Source organism: Schistocerca nitens, chromosome 3 (genome assembly GCF_023898315.1).
Source record: "Schistocerca nitens isolate TAMUIC-IGC-003100 chromosome 3, iqSchNite1.1, whole genome shotgun sequence".
NCBI lineage: Eukaryota > Metazoa > Arthropoda > Insecta > Orthoptera > Acrididae > Schistocerca > Schistocerca nitens.
The window spans coordinates 51,816,717-51,830,027 of NC_064616.1; positions in this window are offsets into that span (position 1 = coordinate 51,816,717).

Consider the following 13,311-nt stretch of genomic DNA (forward strand, 5'->3'; position numbering starts at 1 on the left):
CCTACCAAACCAAGAAAAGCCTCGCAAGATTTTTCTGCCAGAAAACTGATGGCTACGGTGTTTTGGGATGCCAAAGGGGTGTTGTTGGTTGAATTCATGGAACGTGGTACGACCATTAATCAAGACGTGTACTGTGAAACAATAAAAAAGTTACGACGGGCTATACAGAACAAACGCCGTGGTATGCTGACTTCCGGTATCGTTTTTTTGCACGATAACGCCCGTCCTCACTCTGCTCGCAGAACAACGGCCCTTCTTGAGTCCTTCAAGTGGGACGTTATCAACCATCCACCTTACAGCCCAGACCTGGCGCCAAGTGATTATCACCTCTTCATGCATTTGAAGAAATGGCTCGGGTCACAGCGGTTTGATGACGACGAAGAGCTCAAAGATGCGGTCACAGGCTGGCTCCAGGCACAAGCGGGTGATTTTTATGCAGAAGGAATTTCAAAGCTTGTGAAGAGATACGATAAGTGCCTCAATCGCTATGGAGACTATGTAGAAAAATAGTGCAAAGATGTAGTTGTAAGATGTATATATTAAAATATTTTTATTTAACTTGGTGTATTTTTTTAAATCAACCGGAGGTTACTTTCTGAACGGCCCTCGTACATAAAAACGCAATAAAATATGCTATGTATAAAACACACAGATAATGGGCAATACAGTTAAATACAAACATCGAGATTATATATGTTCAATATAATTAAATACAAACATCAAGAATATGTATAATGTCTTTTGCGGCGTCTGTTGCCATCAGAAAATCACTGAAATTGCCACTGTATGCTCTTGTGTCGCACTCTTGGACGATGTGGCGGATGGTCTGTCTGTTGGCTCCGCAGTCACAGTTGGGAGATGGAATTTTTCCCCATTTGTGAAGACTGTCTGCACATCTTCCATGATTTGTGCGTAATCTGTTGAGGGATGGCCATATTTCACGCGGTAGTTCATATCCGGGCGGTCTCTCAGTGATGCAGGAGAGGGGCTTGACAATGCTCAGGGCACACCTCTCGCCATTGTTCCCTCCAGGTCTTTATTGCATTAAAATTTATACTTTGCAATTCCTTGGGTGTTATCATTGTTGGATGTCTAGACCGAAGTCTGTTTCTTTCCAGGTCAGGCGTATCGCTATGTACAGGGAGCTTATTTTCCTATATTCCCGGAGAAGAGCATTCTTCTGACGTAGGTCCGCAGGTGGTATGTGCTCAGAATTGACAGCCAATGTTTTGGGGTTGATCTCATGGTTAAGCTGACAATCCACGTCGTGATATTCAGCTGCACGTCGATTTTCTTTGTGTGAACACTGTTCATCCAGACCGGAGCGCAGTACTCCGCGGCCGTGTAGACCAGTCCGAGTGCCGACGTGTGTAGCGTGCCAGCCGACGAGCCCCAAGTAGCGCCGCACAGCTTCTGGAGGATTTTATTCCTCGTCTGTAGTTTGGCTGCAGTATTTTTCAGATGCCGTTTAGAAGTGAGCGCTCTGTCCAAAGTGACTCCAGGGTACTTTGGATGCTCATTAGATCGGAGCCGATTTCACTCGACACGAACGTCGTTTGCTTGCTAATTTATTATCGAGATGGAAACATGCAGTTTCGGTTTTTGTTGGATTTGACTGTAATCTCCATTTGCGAAAGTATGTACTTAATGTCTCAGAGTCAGATGTCAAGGTTGTTTCCATGACCTCAAAGTTCTCGTGTTGTGTTGCCAAGACCCAATCGACTGCGTACCCAAAATTCCTGGAGGATGTGAATGGCATATCGGCAATATACAAGCTGAACAGTAGTGGACCCAACAAGGAGCCCTGTGGTAGGCCGTTGTTCAGGATCCTTTGGACGCTTATCTGTTCTCCTGTTACTACTTGGAATGTTCTGGCCTCAAGCATGGCATTTATAAGTCTGGTAGTTCTCAGGCAATTGACTGTTTGCATGAATTTGTATAATAGGCCATGTCTCCAGACAGTGTCGTAGGCAGCAGACAGATCTATGAAAACAGTTGATGTTTTTAATTTCCTTTGGTACCCAGCCTCTATATACGTAGTTAGTGACATAACCTGGTCTGTACAGCTGCGCGCAGGGCGGAACCCGGCTTACTCCACGGGAACTGAATCCAGAATTTTGGTGGCAAAGCGGTTATAGAGAAGTCTTTCCGGGAGTTTATAGACAGAGCTCAATAATGATACTGGGCGGTAGCTCCGGTCCGTTACTCGGCTTCCCTGGCTTTAGGAGAGCAACGATTTTTGATCGGTTCATTTGCTGTGGGACTATCCCGGGTGTTATAATATCTGTAAAGAATTCTGCTAACCATCTTTTCGCATATTTTCCGCAGTTCAGAAGAAACTCCGGATGGACTTCATCAAATCCTGTTACTTTTCCCGATTTTACGTCTTTGAGAGTGCTCGTTATGTCTTCTGCGGAGAACGGACGGGAAAATTTCGTTTGGTCATCGCAGAGATATTTTAATGTTGTGAGCTCATGCTTAATCTGAGTGGTGTGAGCTCTATCTTGCGGAGTTTCAGAGGTTGATACTACATGGTAGGCAATCTTGTTTGGATGTAACGGTGTTTCTTTGTGGACGCTCTTATCGCCGCTCTTAAAGGGGACCATACTTTTCTACTAGAAGTTTTGAAGTCTAGTTCTTGAACGATTTCCATCCGTCGTTCTCGTCGAGCCACATCAAGATTGTGTAGTAGGTCGTCAGCAGTTTCCTGGTAGTTGCTGTTGAGGAATGCCTGGTACTGATTTTGACATTCTTTGTTACATGCAGGGATATATTGTTTACGGTTCAAATGGCTCTGAGCACTATGGGACTCAACATCTTAGGTCATAAGTCCCCTAGAACTTAGAACTACTTAAACCTAACTAACCTAAGGACATCACACACACCCATGCCCGAGGCAGGAATCGAACCTGCGACCGTAGCAGTCCCGCGGTTCCGGACTGCAGCGCCAGAACCGCTAGACCACCGCGGCCGGCTATTGTTTACGGTACCCTCTAGGTACTGCCTTTTTTTTTGCGGAGCTTATGACCGCTCCAACAAGCCTCTTGTAGTTCTTTAGTTTAGGAGGTATCCATCCCAGGCACTTATCCAGAATGTTAGAAAAAATTTCCCAGTTTGCTACCTGGAAACTCCACGACGGGAGAGGAAAGGAAGTAACCAGGGGAATAGTTATTCGAATCTCTATTAGAGCGGGTCGATGCTGGCTGTGTGGGAAGTCTGGTAGAATATTTTTTTGTATGTAGATTAAATGGTGCAATTAAAGTGTGTCGTGGATAGACAGTGAGGTGCTGCGGCGAGCAGTCGTAAACCTTGCCAGTGGACTACTGGAGGCGACACAGCCACCGGATGTGGCAAGTAAAAAAGGTCCGGACGGCTGGATAGATTCGACGTGAATATATGCACATATATATACTCCGTGGCGCGTAAATCACTTGCACGACAGCAACGTGACCCACACCGGTTCAGAGCGTAGTTACGGGCTGTATCAGTGTGATTGGAACAGAGCAAAAGGGACGATAATACTAACAGTGGAGTAGTGGGTGTTCCTCGTGGAAAGCTACGCGACAACAAAATCGTGGAAACGGCGTCGCCAGTTATTTGCTGAGAAGTTTAATAGTGCCAAAGCGCCAGCAAAGAACACCATGCAACGCTTAGTCCGAAAACGACGTTAGACAGGATCTTCTTCGAACAAGGCAGTAAACATTCCGAAACGTGGCCGCACACCAGAAAATGTGGCTGCAGTCCACCAGAAAATGCTTCAGAGTCCTACCAAATCAACCCGACGCTTGTCGAAAGAGACCGTCATATCAAGTCGATCGTACGCACGACCACTCCACCTGGGCATATAGTCTGGTCGCTGCCCGAGCTGGCCAGCCAGATAACCCGATATGTCAGTGTGCGATTACTTTGTGTGGGGAATTACAGAGTCTAAAGTGTATCGCAACAACCCTCATAGTCTTCAAGAATTGCAGGAGAACATTTCGGATGAGACTGCAGAAATTCCAGCAGTCTAACTTCGATCCACTTTCAGAAACTTGCTGACCAGGGCCCAAAAGTGCCAAGTGATGACTTGTGGTCAGTTTCAACATCTGCTATAGTCAGATTAGTATTGTATTTCCTTTCCTCTGCTGTGTTTCTTTCTACTCTAGAACTCTGTTCTCTGAGCCATTTTTGTTTGCCCCACCCTGTACAAGTGTCTGTGTGCAGGAGTAAGACTCACCCAAGACAATCAACGCTGTTCTATTTTCCTGAAAACCGCTTTAAATTCTTAGGACGTATCTACAAAGTGGAGTCATCAAAATTACCTCCACCTCAGCACATATAGTTATACATGTTACTGAAAACTGCGAAAAAGAAATAAAATGCAGCAAATTTACCGGTGATCACTTGCCCAGCAAATATAATTCCTAATTCAAAACCTTAATATGTGCAGATTCTGCCGGCCGGTGTGGCCGAGCGGTTCTAGGCGCTTCAGTCTGGAACGGCGCGCCCGCTACGGTCGCATGTTCGAATCCTGCCTCGGACAAGGGATTATGTGATGTCCTTAGGTTAGTTATGTTTACGTAGTTCTAAGTTCTAGGGGACTGATGACCTCAGATGTTAAGTCCCATAGTGCTCAGAGCCATTTGCAGATTCTCAATGAAACCGTTATTGTACAAATATTAAATGTCCCAAATATCCAATGGAGCCGGAAAGTGCCAAAACAGCGGCTACCATCAAATGTGTAGATCTTCCAACAATGTCTCATCCTGAATAAAAAGCAGAAGTCTTTCCAAGCAGAAATGATATGCTATGGAAAGTTAAAACAGCCATGTTTAACATATTACCAGACAAGAAGGAAAATGTGGTTACTGCAATGGATCAAGTGCCAAGACATTTTCAGGCATGATCGGTGTTCAAACAGTAACTGACTTCTATATTAATATTTCAAAATCTGAAAATAATCATTTTTCAGCACTTCCAAAAGCAACATACAGTCCTACGCTATGATCTACACAATGACAAAGAAGAAGAATCTAATCATTGGATTTGTTAACGCAGATGGACACAGTACAAAACAACTTATACTCGAGTACTTAGTTGACAAAAAAAATGCCAAACTCTTCCGAATTACAGAAACAGGATCTGGTGAACTTCCAGTTCAACTAAAGGATTACATATATCATCGCTATAACGCACAAAGTTACAGAGGAGGATGAGTCATATTTCATGACAGAACTAGCCCTGCTATAAGAGTTATGCTTCCCGAACTATACGATCTTCAAGTAACAATATTAAAAATAAATACTAAAGGCCAGACTCATAATCATTAGGCCGTGATATACAGTCCTCTAAGGGATACAATAAATATATAATTTATGAGTTGTTTAGTACCCCTGTGACCTTTAATTATAATGGGCGACTTCAGTGCCAGTTCCGTTTTATTTAGTGACACAGGTGCAAACGTAATGGTGGTATACTTGAACAACTGGTTCATAATAATAACTTTACAAGATTTGATAAAGACAAGCCAACCTACAGAGGACCTACTGGCACATCAGTACCGGGTCATGTAATAAGTTCACGTAGCAATAATTACAAATGCAGTGAAATGTAGATCGATGATGGCATCGGGAGCGATCATTACCAGTTTTCTTCGATACATCTCTAATAACAATCAGTGCCAAAAATTTACAACAATAGCGACAACCACAGAAAATTATCCAAGATATATACAAATTGGATATACAAAAAACCAATCAAATGATTAAGGCATCCATTGAGGAAGCTGAAGGTACAATCAGCAGAGAAGATACCAATGATTAAAATGAAAAAAAAAGTTGACGTCACAAAATAAAGCCGTAACTGAGTGCACAGCCAAAATCCAAATCATACCTCGAGACCAAAGGATTCCCCGTCACATATTTAATAGTATAAAAATCAAGAGAAGACTGTATACTGTTTTTAAACAAATTAAGAACCCATTGTACAAAACAGAGCATAAAAGATTGAATAATTTGGTAAGAAACCAACTAAAATAACTTCGATCCGAAAAATGGGTCCATAGAACCAGAAAATTTGATCATAAAAACGTATCACTGACTTGGAAGACCATCAAAAACGTAACAGGAAATGCAAAAAAGGAAAGTCCATCTTTGATCCATCAAGGGAGAATTGTAGAAGAAGATGAACTGAAAGCTCAAATCTTCAGAGAAGTTCTGCATAATGTTCACCAATTTCCGACTGATGATAATTTCGACCTAATCATGAAAGACGAGTAAACGAAGAGCTCCAAAATCTGTTTAGTGGCGACCAGCACTTGAATGAACATCAAGCTGAACTACTGAACAATATTACAGAAGAAGTAAACGATGCTATTAGCGAAGTGAAAAATGATTTACCAGGTCTTGATGGAATGACAAGAAAGGTGCTAAGACTGGCACCAGGTGAACTACTTAAGTCATTACAAAATTTACTTAATATGGTTTTTAAGCAACAAAAGATAGCGCACCAGTGGAAGATGGTGAAACTGACATTGATTCTAAAACCACAAGAACTTCTAAATGATCCCTTGTCGTATAGACCTGTGATAGACGAGACTTTTGATGCAACATTCCGCAACAGGATACAAAAGTTAATGGATCATAAACAATTCTACCTGTACAAGCAGGTTGTAGAAAGGCACATTCAACAATGGATCCAATTTTTTTTCGTTAGCAAACAGCGTGACACAAGCACTAAATGTTGCTTAGCCCTAGCCCTAATGTTGGATACTGAACGTGCGTTTGATGAAGTCAGGCATTCGGGACTTTATAATACATTAATAAAACTTGGCTTTCAGGTTAAATTGATAAAACAAATAGCAAGTTCACTTGATAACAGACCAACATTGGTATTCATAAATGACAGCAAATCAATACCATTTCATCTAATCTCTGGAGTATATCAAGGAGGGAAAATTATTGCCGATTCTTTTTAGGTTATATACATCAGGTATTCTTCTGTCAGTCAAATGGGATGAAGGCGTAGCAGATAATACGGCTTGCTGGTACCATGCATCACATCTGAAAGCCTACATAGATTAGCTACACAATATATCACCGTATTGGGTCCGTGGTTTGCCAAATGGAAAATACGCCTGAACGCTCAGAAAAGGCAACTCATAATATTTCAGCATCGAAATTTTACAAATTGCAATCCGCAATCACAACCAGCAAATTCGTCAAATAACTTGGAATCACCTCTGACGCGATGATGGAATATAGGCAAACAATCGATGAATCAATTATGAAAGCAAAGAACAGACTAAATTTACTGAAATAAATAAAATAAAAATTCGATGGAGATCTTCACCTATGATCATTTATACATACTTTACTTTTATAAGACTGATATCAGAATATATACGCCGATATGGATGGTAGCTTCAGCACACACGCCAAAAATTTTCAGCATCGAAAGAAGAATAGCATCAAGTCTAAATCCAAGCACCAGTAGGAGAGAACTTTATAATTATACCAATGTACAGCTACTCGAACAACGATTAATTAAATTACCTGCAAAACGTTGGATTATCAAGATTGACAACAGAAACCAAAACAACTGAATCTATAAAACTGATACCATTTAAACTTAACTTTTGACGATATAAAGAATCATACCCTCCAAAAATAGTTGCTGAAGCCTTATAAATCATAGTATACTGGCAAATCTTCAAGAAAATGATATTTTACGACGTTTTAAAGAACATAACCAAGAAGAAGAGTGATCTAACTTATATGAATCCTTACCGAGTTTTTTGGGGGGAGGTTTTTCCTCGCTACTTAGGATGAATATTGGTTTTATATTTTACTCCCTGGTTCAGCCAAAGAGATAAAATTTATTATTAATAATGTAAGAGCTCAAACCCCAGTACTTAATAAATAACCAGTGTCACTAAAGCAATAAAGACATATCTTCGGCCTAACCGAACACACCAGTCTGTTCGAAAATAGGCCCGCCGTCCCCATAAGGGATGAAAAAAATACTGGGGCAGGAAACAGAAGCTAGCAAAACAACAGTGCCTCAGCCGACGATGGCACCAGTGATGACTTCATTAATACACCACATAATTAAAATTGATTTATCATCATGTGTGTTGTACGCTTGAGCTATGCAAATCGAACCATCAGGCTGAAGGAATAAATTTCAAACTATATTGACGCCTTTGTGTTCGTTTCTTTAATCGCCCTTATCGCCTCATTCACCCCCATGAACCATGGACCTTGCCGTTGGTGGGGAGACTTGCGTGCCTCAGCGATACAGATGGCCGTACCGTAGGTGCAACCACAACGGAGGGGTATCTGTTGAGAGGCCAGACAAACATGTGGTTCCTGAAGAGGGGCAGCAGCTTTTTCAGTAGTTGCAGGGGCAACAGTCTGGATGATTGACTGATCTGGCCTTGTAACATTAACCAAAACGGCCTTGCGGTGCTGGTACTGCGAACGGCTGAAAGCAAGGGGAAACTACAGCCGTAATTTTTCCCGAGGACATGCAGCTTTACTGTGTGATTAAATGATGATGGCGTCCTCTTCGGTAAAATATTCCGGAGGTAAAATAGTCCCCCATTCGGATCTCCGGGTGGGGACTACTCAAGAGGACATCGTTATCAGGAGAAAGAAAACTGGCGTTCTACGGATCGGAGCGTGGAATGTCAGATCCCTTAATCGGGCAGGTAGGTTAGAAAATTTAAAAAGGGAAATGGATAGGTTAAAGTTAGATATAGTGGGAATTAGTGAAGTTCGGTGGCAGGAGGAACAAGACTTTTGGTCAGGTGTTTACAGAATTATAAATACAAAATCTAATAGGGGTAATGCAGGAGTAGGTTTAATAATGAATAAAAAAATAGGAGTGCGGGTTAGCTACTACAAACAGCATAGTGAACGCATTATTGTGGCCAAGATAGACACGAAGCCCATGCCTACTACAGTAGTACAAGTTTATATGCCAACTAGCTCTGCAGATGATGAAGAAATTGATGAAATGTATGACAAGATAAAAGAAATTATTCAGGTAGTGAAGGGAGACGAAAATTTAATAGTCATGGGTGATTGGAATTCGTCAGTAGGAAAAGGGAGAGAAGGAAACATAGTAGGTGAATATGGATTGGGGGGAAGAAATGAAAGAGGAAGCCGCCTTGTAGAATTTTGCACAGAGCATAAATTAATCATAGCTTACACTTGGTTCAAGAATCATAAAAGAAGGTTGTATACCTGGAAGAATCCTGGAGATACTAAAAGGTATCAGATAGATTATATAATGGTAAGACAGCGATTTAGGAACCAGGTTTTAAATTGTAAGACATTTCCAGGGGCAGATGTGGATTCTGACCACAATCTATTGGTTATAATCTGCAGATTGAAACTGAAGAAACTGCAAAAAGGTGGGAATTTAAGGAGATGGGACCTGGATAAACTGAAAGTACCAGAGGTTGTAGAGAGTTTCAGGGAGAGCATAAGGGAACAATTGACAGGAATGGGGGAAAGAAATACAGTAGAAGAAGAATTGGTAGCTCTGAGGGATGAAGTAGTGAAGGCAGCAGAGGATCAAGTAGGTAAAAAGACGAGGACTAATAGAAATCCTTGGGTAACAGAAGAAATATTGAATTTAATTGATGAAAGGAGAAAATATAAAAATGCAGTAAATGAAGCAGGCAAAAAGGAATACAAACGTCTCAAAAATGAAATCGACAGGAAGTGCAAAATGGCTAAGCAGGGATGGCTAGAGGACAAATGTAAGGATGTAGAGGCTTATCTCACTAGGGGTAAGATAGATACTGCCTACAGGAAAATTAAAGAGACCTTTGGAGAGAAGAGAACCACTTGTATGAATATCAAGAGCTCAGATGGCAACCCAGTTCTAAGCAAAGAAGGGAAGGCAGAACGGTGGAATGAGTATATAAAGGGTTTATACAAGGGCGAAGTACTTGAGGACAATATTATGGAAATGGAAGAGGATGTAGATGAAGAGGAAATGGGAGATAAGATACTGCGTGAAGAGTTTGACAGAGCACTGAAAGACCTGAGTCGAAACAATGCCCCGGGAGTAGACAACATTCCATTAGAACTACTGATGGCCTTGGGAGAGCCAGTCATGACAAAACTCTACCATCTGGTGAGCAAGATGTATGAGACAGGCGAAATACCCTCAGACTTCAAGAAGAATATAATAATGTCAATCCCAAAGAAAGCAGGTGTTGACAGATGTGAAAATTACCGAACTATCAGTTTAATAAGTCACAGCTGCAAAATACTAACGCGAATTCTTTACAGACGAATGGAAAAACTGGTAGAAGCGGACCTCGGGGAAGATCAGTTTGGATTCCGTAGAAATGGTGGAACACGTGAGGCAATACTGACCTTACGACTTATCTTAGAAGAAAGATTAAGAAAAGGCAAACCTACGTTTCTAGCATTTGTAGACTTAGAGAAAGCTTTTGACAATGTTAACTGGAATACTCTCTTTCAAATTCTAAAGGAGGCAGGGGTAAAATACAGGGAGCGAAAGGCTATTTACAATTTGTAAAGAAACCAGATGGCAGTTGTAAGAGTCGAGGGGCATAAAATGGAAGCAGTGGTTGGGAAAGGAGTGAGACAGGGTTGTAGCCTCTCCCCGATGTTATTCAATCTGTATATTGAGCAAGCAGTAAAGGAAACAAAAGAAAAATTCGGAGTAGGCATTAAAATTCATGGAGAAGAAGTAAAAACTTTGATGTTCGCCGATGACATTGTAATTCTGTCAGAGACAGCAAAAGACTTGGAAGAGCAGTTGAACGGAATGGACAGTGTCTTGAAAGGAGGATATAAGATGAACATCAACAAAAGCAAAACGAGGATAATGGAATGTAGTCAAATTACATCGAGTGATGCTGAGGGAATTAGATTAGGAAATGAGACACTTAAAGTAGTAAAGGAGTTTTGCTATTTAGGGAGTAAAATAACTGATGATGGTCGAAGTAGAGAGGATATAAAATGTAGACTGGCAATGGCAAGGAAATCGTTTCTGAAGAAGAGAAATTTGTTAACATCGAGTATAGATGTAAGTGTCTGGAAGTCGTTTCTGTAAGTATTTGTATGGAGTGTAGCCATGTATGGAAGTGAAACATGGACGATAACTAGTGTGGACAAGAAGAGAATAGAAGCTTTCGAAATGTGGTGCTACAGAAGAATGCTGAAGATAAGGTGGGTAGATCACATAACTAATGAGGAGGTATTGAATAGGATTGGGGAGAAGAGAAGTTTGTGGCACAACTTGACCAGAAGAAGGGATCAGTTGGTAGGACATGTTCTGAGGCATCAAGGGATCACAAATGTAGCATTGGAGGGCAGCGTGGAGGGTAAAAATCGTACAGGGAGACCAAGAGATGAATACACTAAGCAGATTTAGAAGGATGTAGGTTGCAGTAGGTACTGGGAGATGAAGAAGCTTGCACAGGATAGAGCAGCATGGAGAGCTGCATCAAACCAGTCTCAGGACTGAAGTCCACAACAACAACATCAACATCGCCTCATTGATAAACACTAATATTACTGCCAGACATTCGTTGGTGGAGACTATTTAGAGATGTCAGTTGTTAATGTGTTTCGTTTTCAGGAATTTGTTCCCGGCTCAACCCGTTGCGTCACAGAAGCCGAAAGAAAGTGGCAAATCTACGAGGTATTACTTGTTTTGGAAAAAAAGCGCAAGTCATTCCCGATTTCAAGTAGGGTTGTCGAACAGATGTTCCAAACTGTACGCCTACGTCTCTGACGACAATCGGTTCTAGAATTTTGGAACATGTTTGACGCTCGCGTAGTATGACATTTTTGCAGACCGAAAAGCTTCTCTGTAGTAACCAACATGGGTTTCGAAACAACGATCGCGAGAAATCCAGTTGGCTCTGTCCGTCCGCGAGACCCAGAAAGCAGATACAGGCGCCCAGGTTGATGCTGTGTTCCTTGACTTCCGGAAGGCGTCCTATACATGTCGGTCGGCCGGAGTGGCCGTGCGGTTCTAGGCGCTGCAGTCTGGAGCCGAGCGACCGCTACGGTCGCAGGTTCGAATCCTGCCTCGGGCATGGATGTGTGTGATGTCCTTAGGTTAGGTTTAATTAGTTCTAAGTTCTAGGCGACTGATGACTTCAGAATTTAAGTCGCATACTGCTCAGAGCCATTTGAACCATTTTATACATTTCGAATCTGCCGTCTAGCGCAAAAATACGAGCTTACGGAGCATCAGACCAGTTGTGTGACTGGACTGAAGAATTTCTATCAAACATAACACGGCATGTCATTCTTAACGGAGAGAAATCTTCACATGTAAAAGTAAATTCTGACGTACCACAAGAGAGTGTTATAGGACCATAACTTTTCACCCCCCCCCCCATGTATGTAGGACATAGTGGATACCGTCATCAGTTTCATGAGGCTTTTTACGGACAATGCTGTTGTATACAGAGAATTCTAAACACCAGAAAACTGTTCCGAATTGCAAGAACACGCTTCGAGCAGGGTTTACCAATTGACGCTCAAATTAAACAAATGTAACGTATTACGCGTAAATAGGCCGAAAGACCCGTTACTGTGTGATTACACGATTGCACGAGTTCAGAGCAATCACTGTAAACAGTCACTTCTGTAAAATTTGTAGGATTACCGTACGGAGTGATTTAACGTGGAACGACCTCATAAAACTAGTCACAGGAAGTGTAGTCGACTCACAAAGAAGGTACGATAAAAAACCTTTATTCGACCTATACTTGAATACTGATTGTCATTCTGAGATGAGTACCAGGTGGGATTTTTAGAGCAAACAGAGATGATCCAAAGAAGAGCAGCACCTTTCGGTACAGATTCATTTAGCAAGCGCGAAAGCATCACGGAGATGCTCAATCAACTGCAGCAGCAGAAGCTGCAAGAGAAACGTCCTGTATTCCGGCGTACTTTACTACCAAAATGCCGTAAGCCGTGAACTACGCCCCGTCACGCCGTTGGAAGTCTCCTGTAGAAATATTAAGTCATGCTGCCTCTATAGCTGTCCATAATTGCGAAATGTTGCTGGTCAGGATTTTGTGCACGAACTACCGCTCGATGATTTTCCATAAATATTCGATTGGTGGCCAAATCATTAGCTCGAATTGTCCAGAATGCTATTCATACTGATCGCGAACAATTTTGACACGGTGACATGGCTCATTGTTATTCCCAAAAATGCCACCGTTGTTTGGGAACATGTCGTCCATGAATGACTGCAGATTGTCTCCAAATAGCCGCTGCGCGGAGTGACAGCGCGGTTTGGGGCGCCATACACGGATTG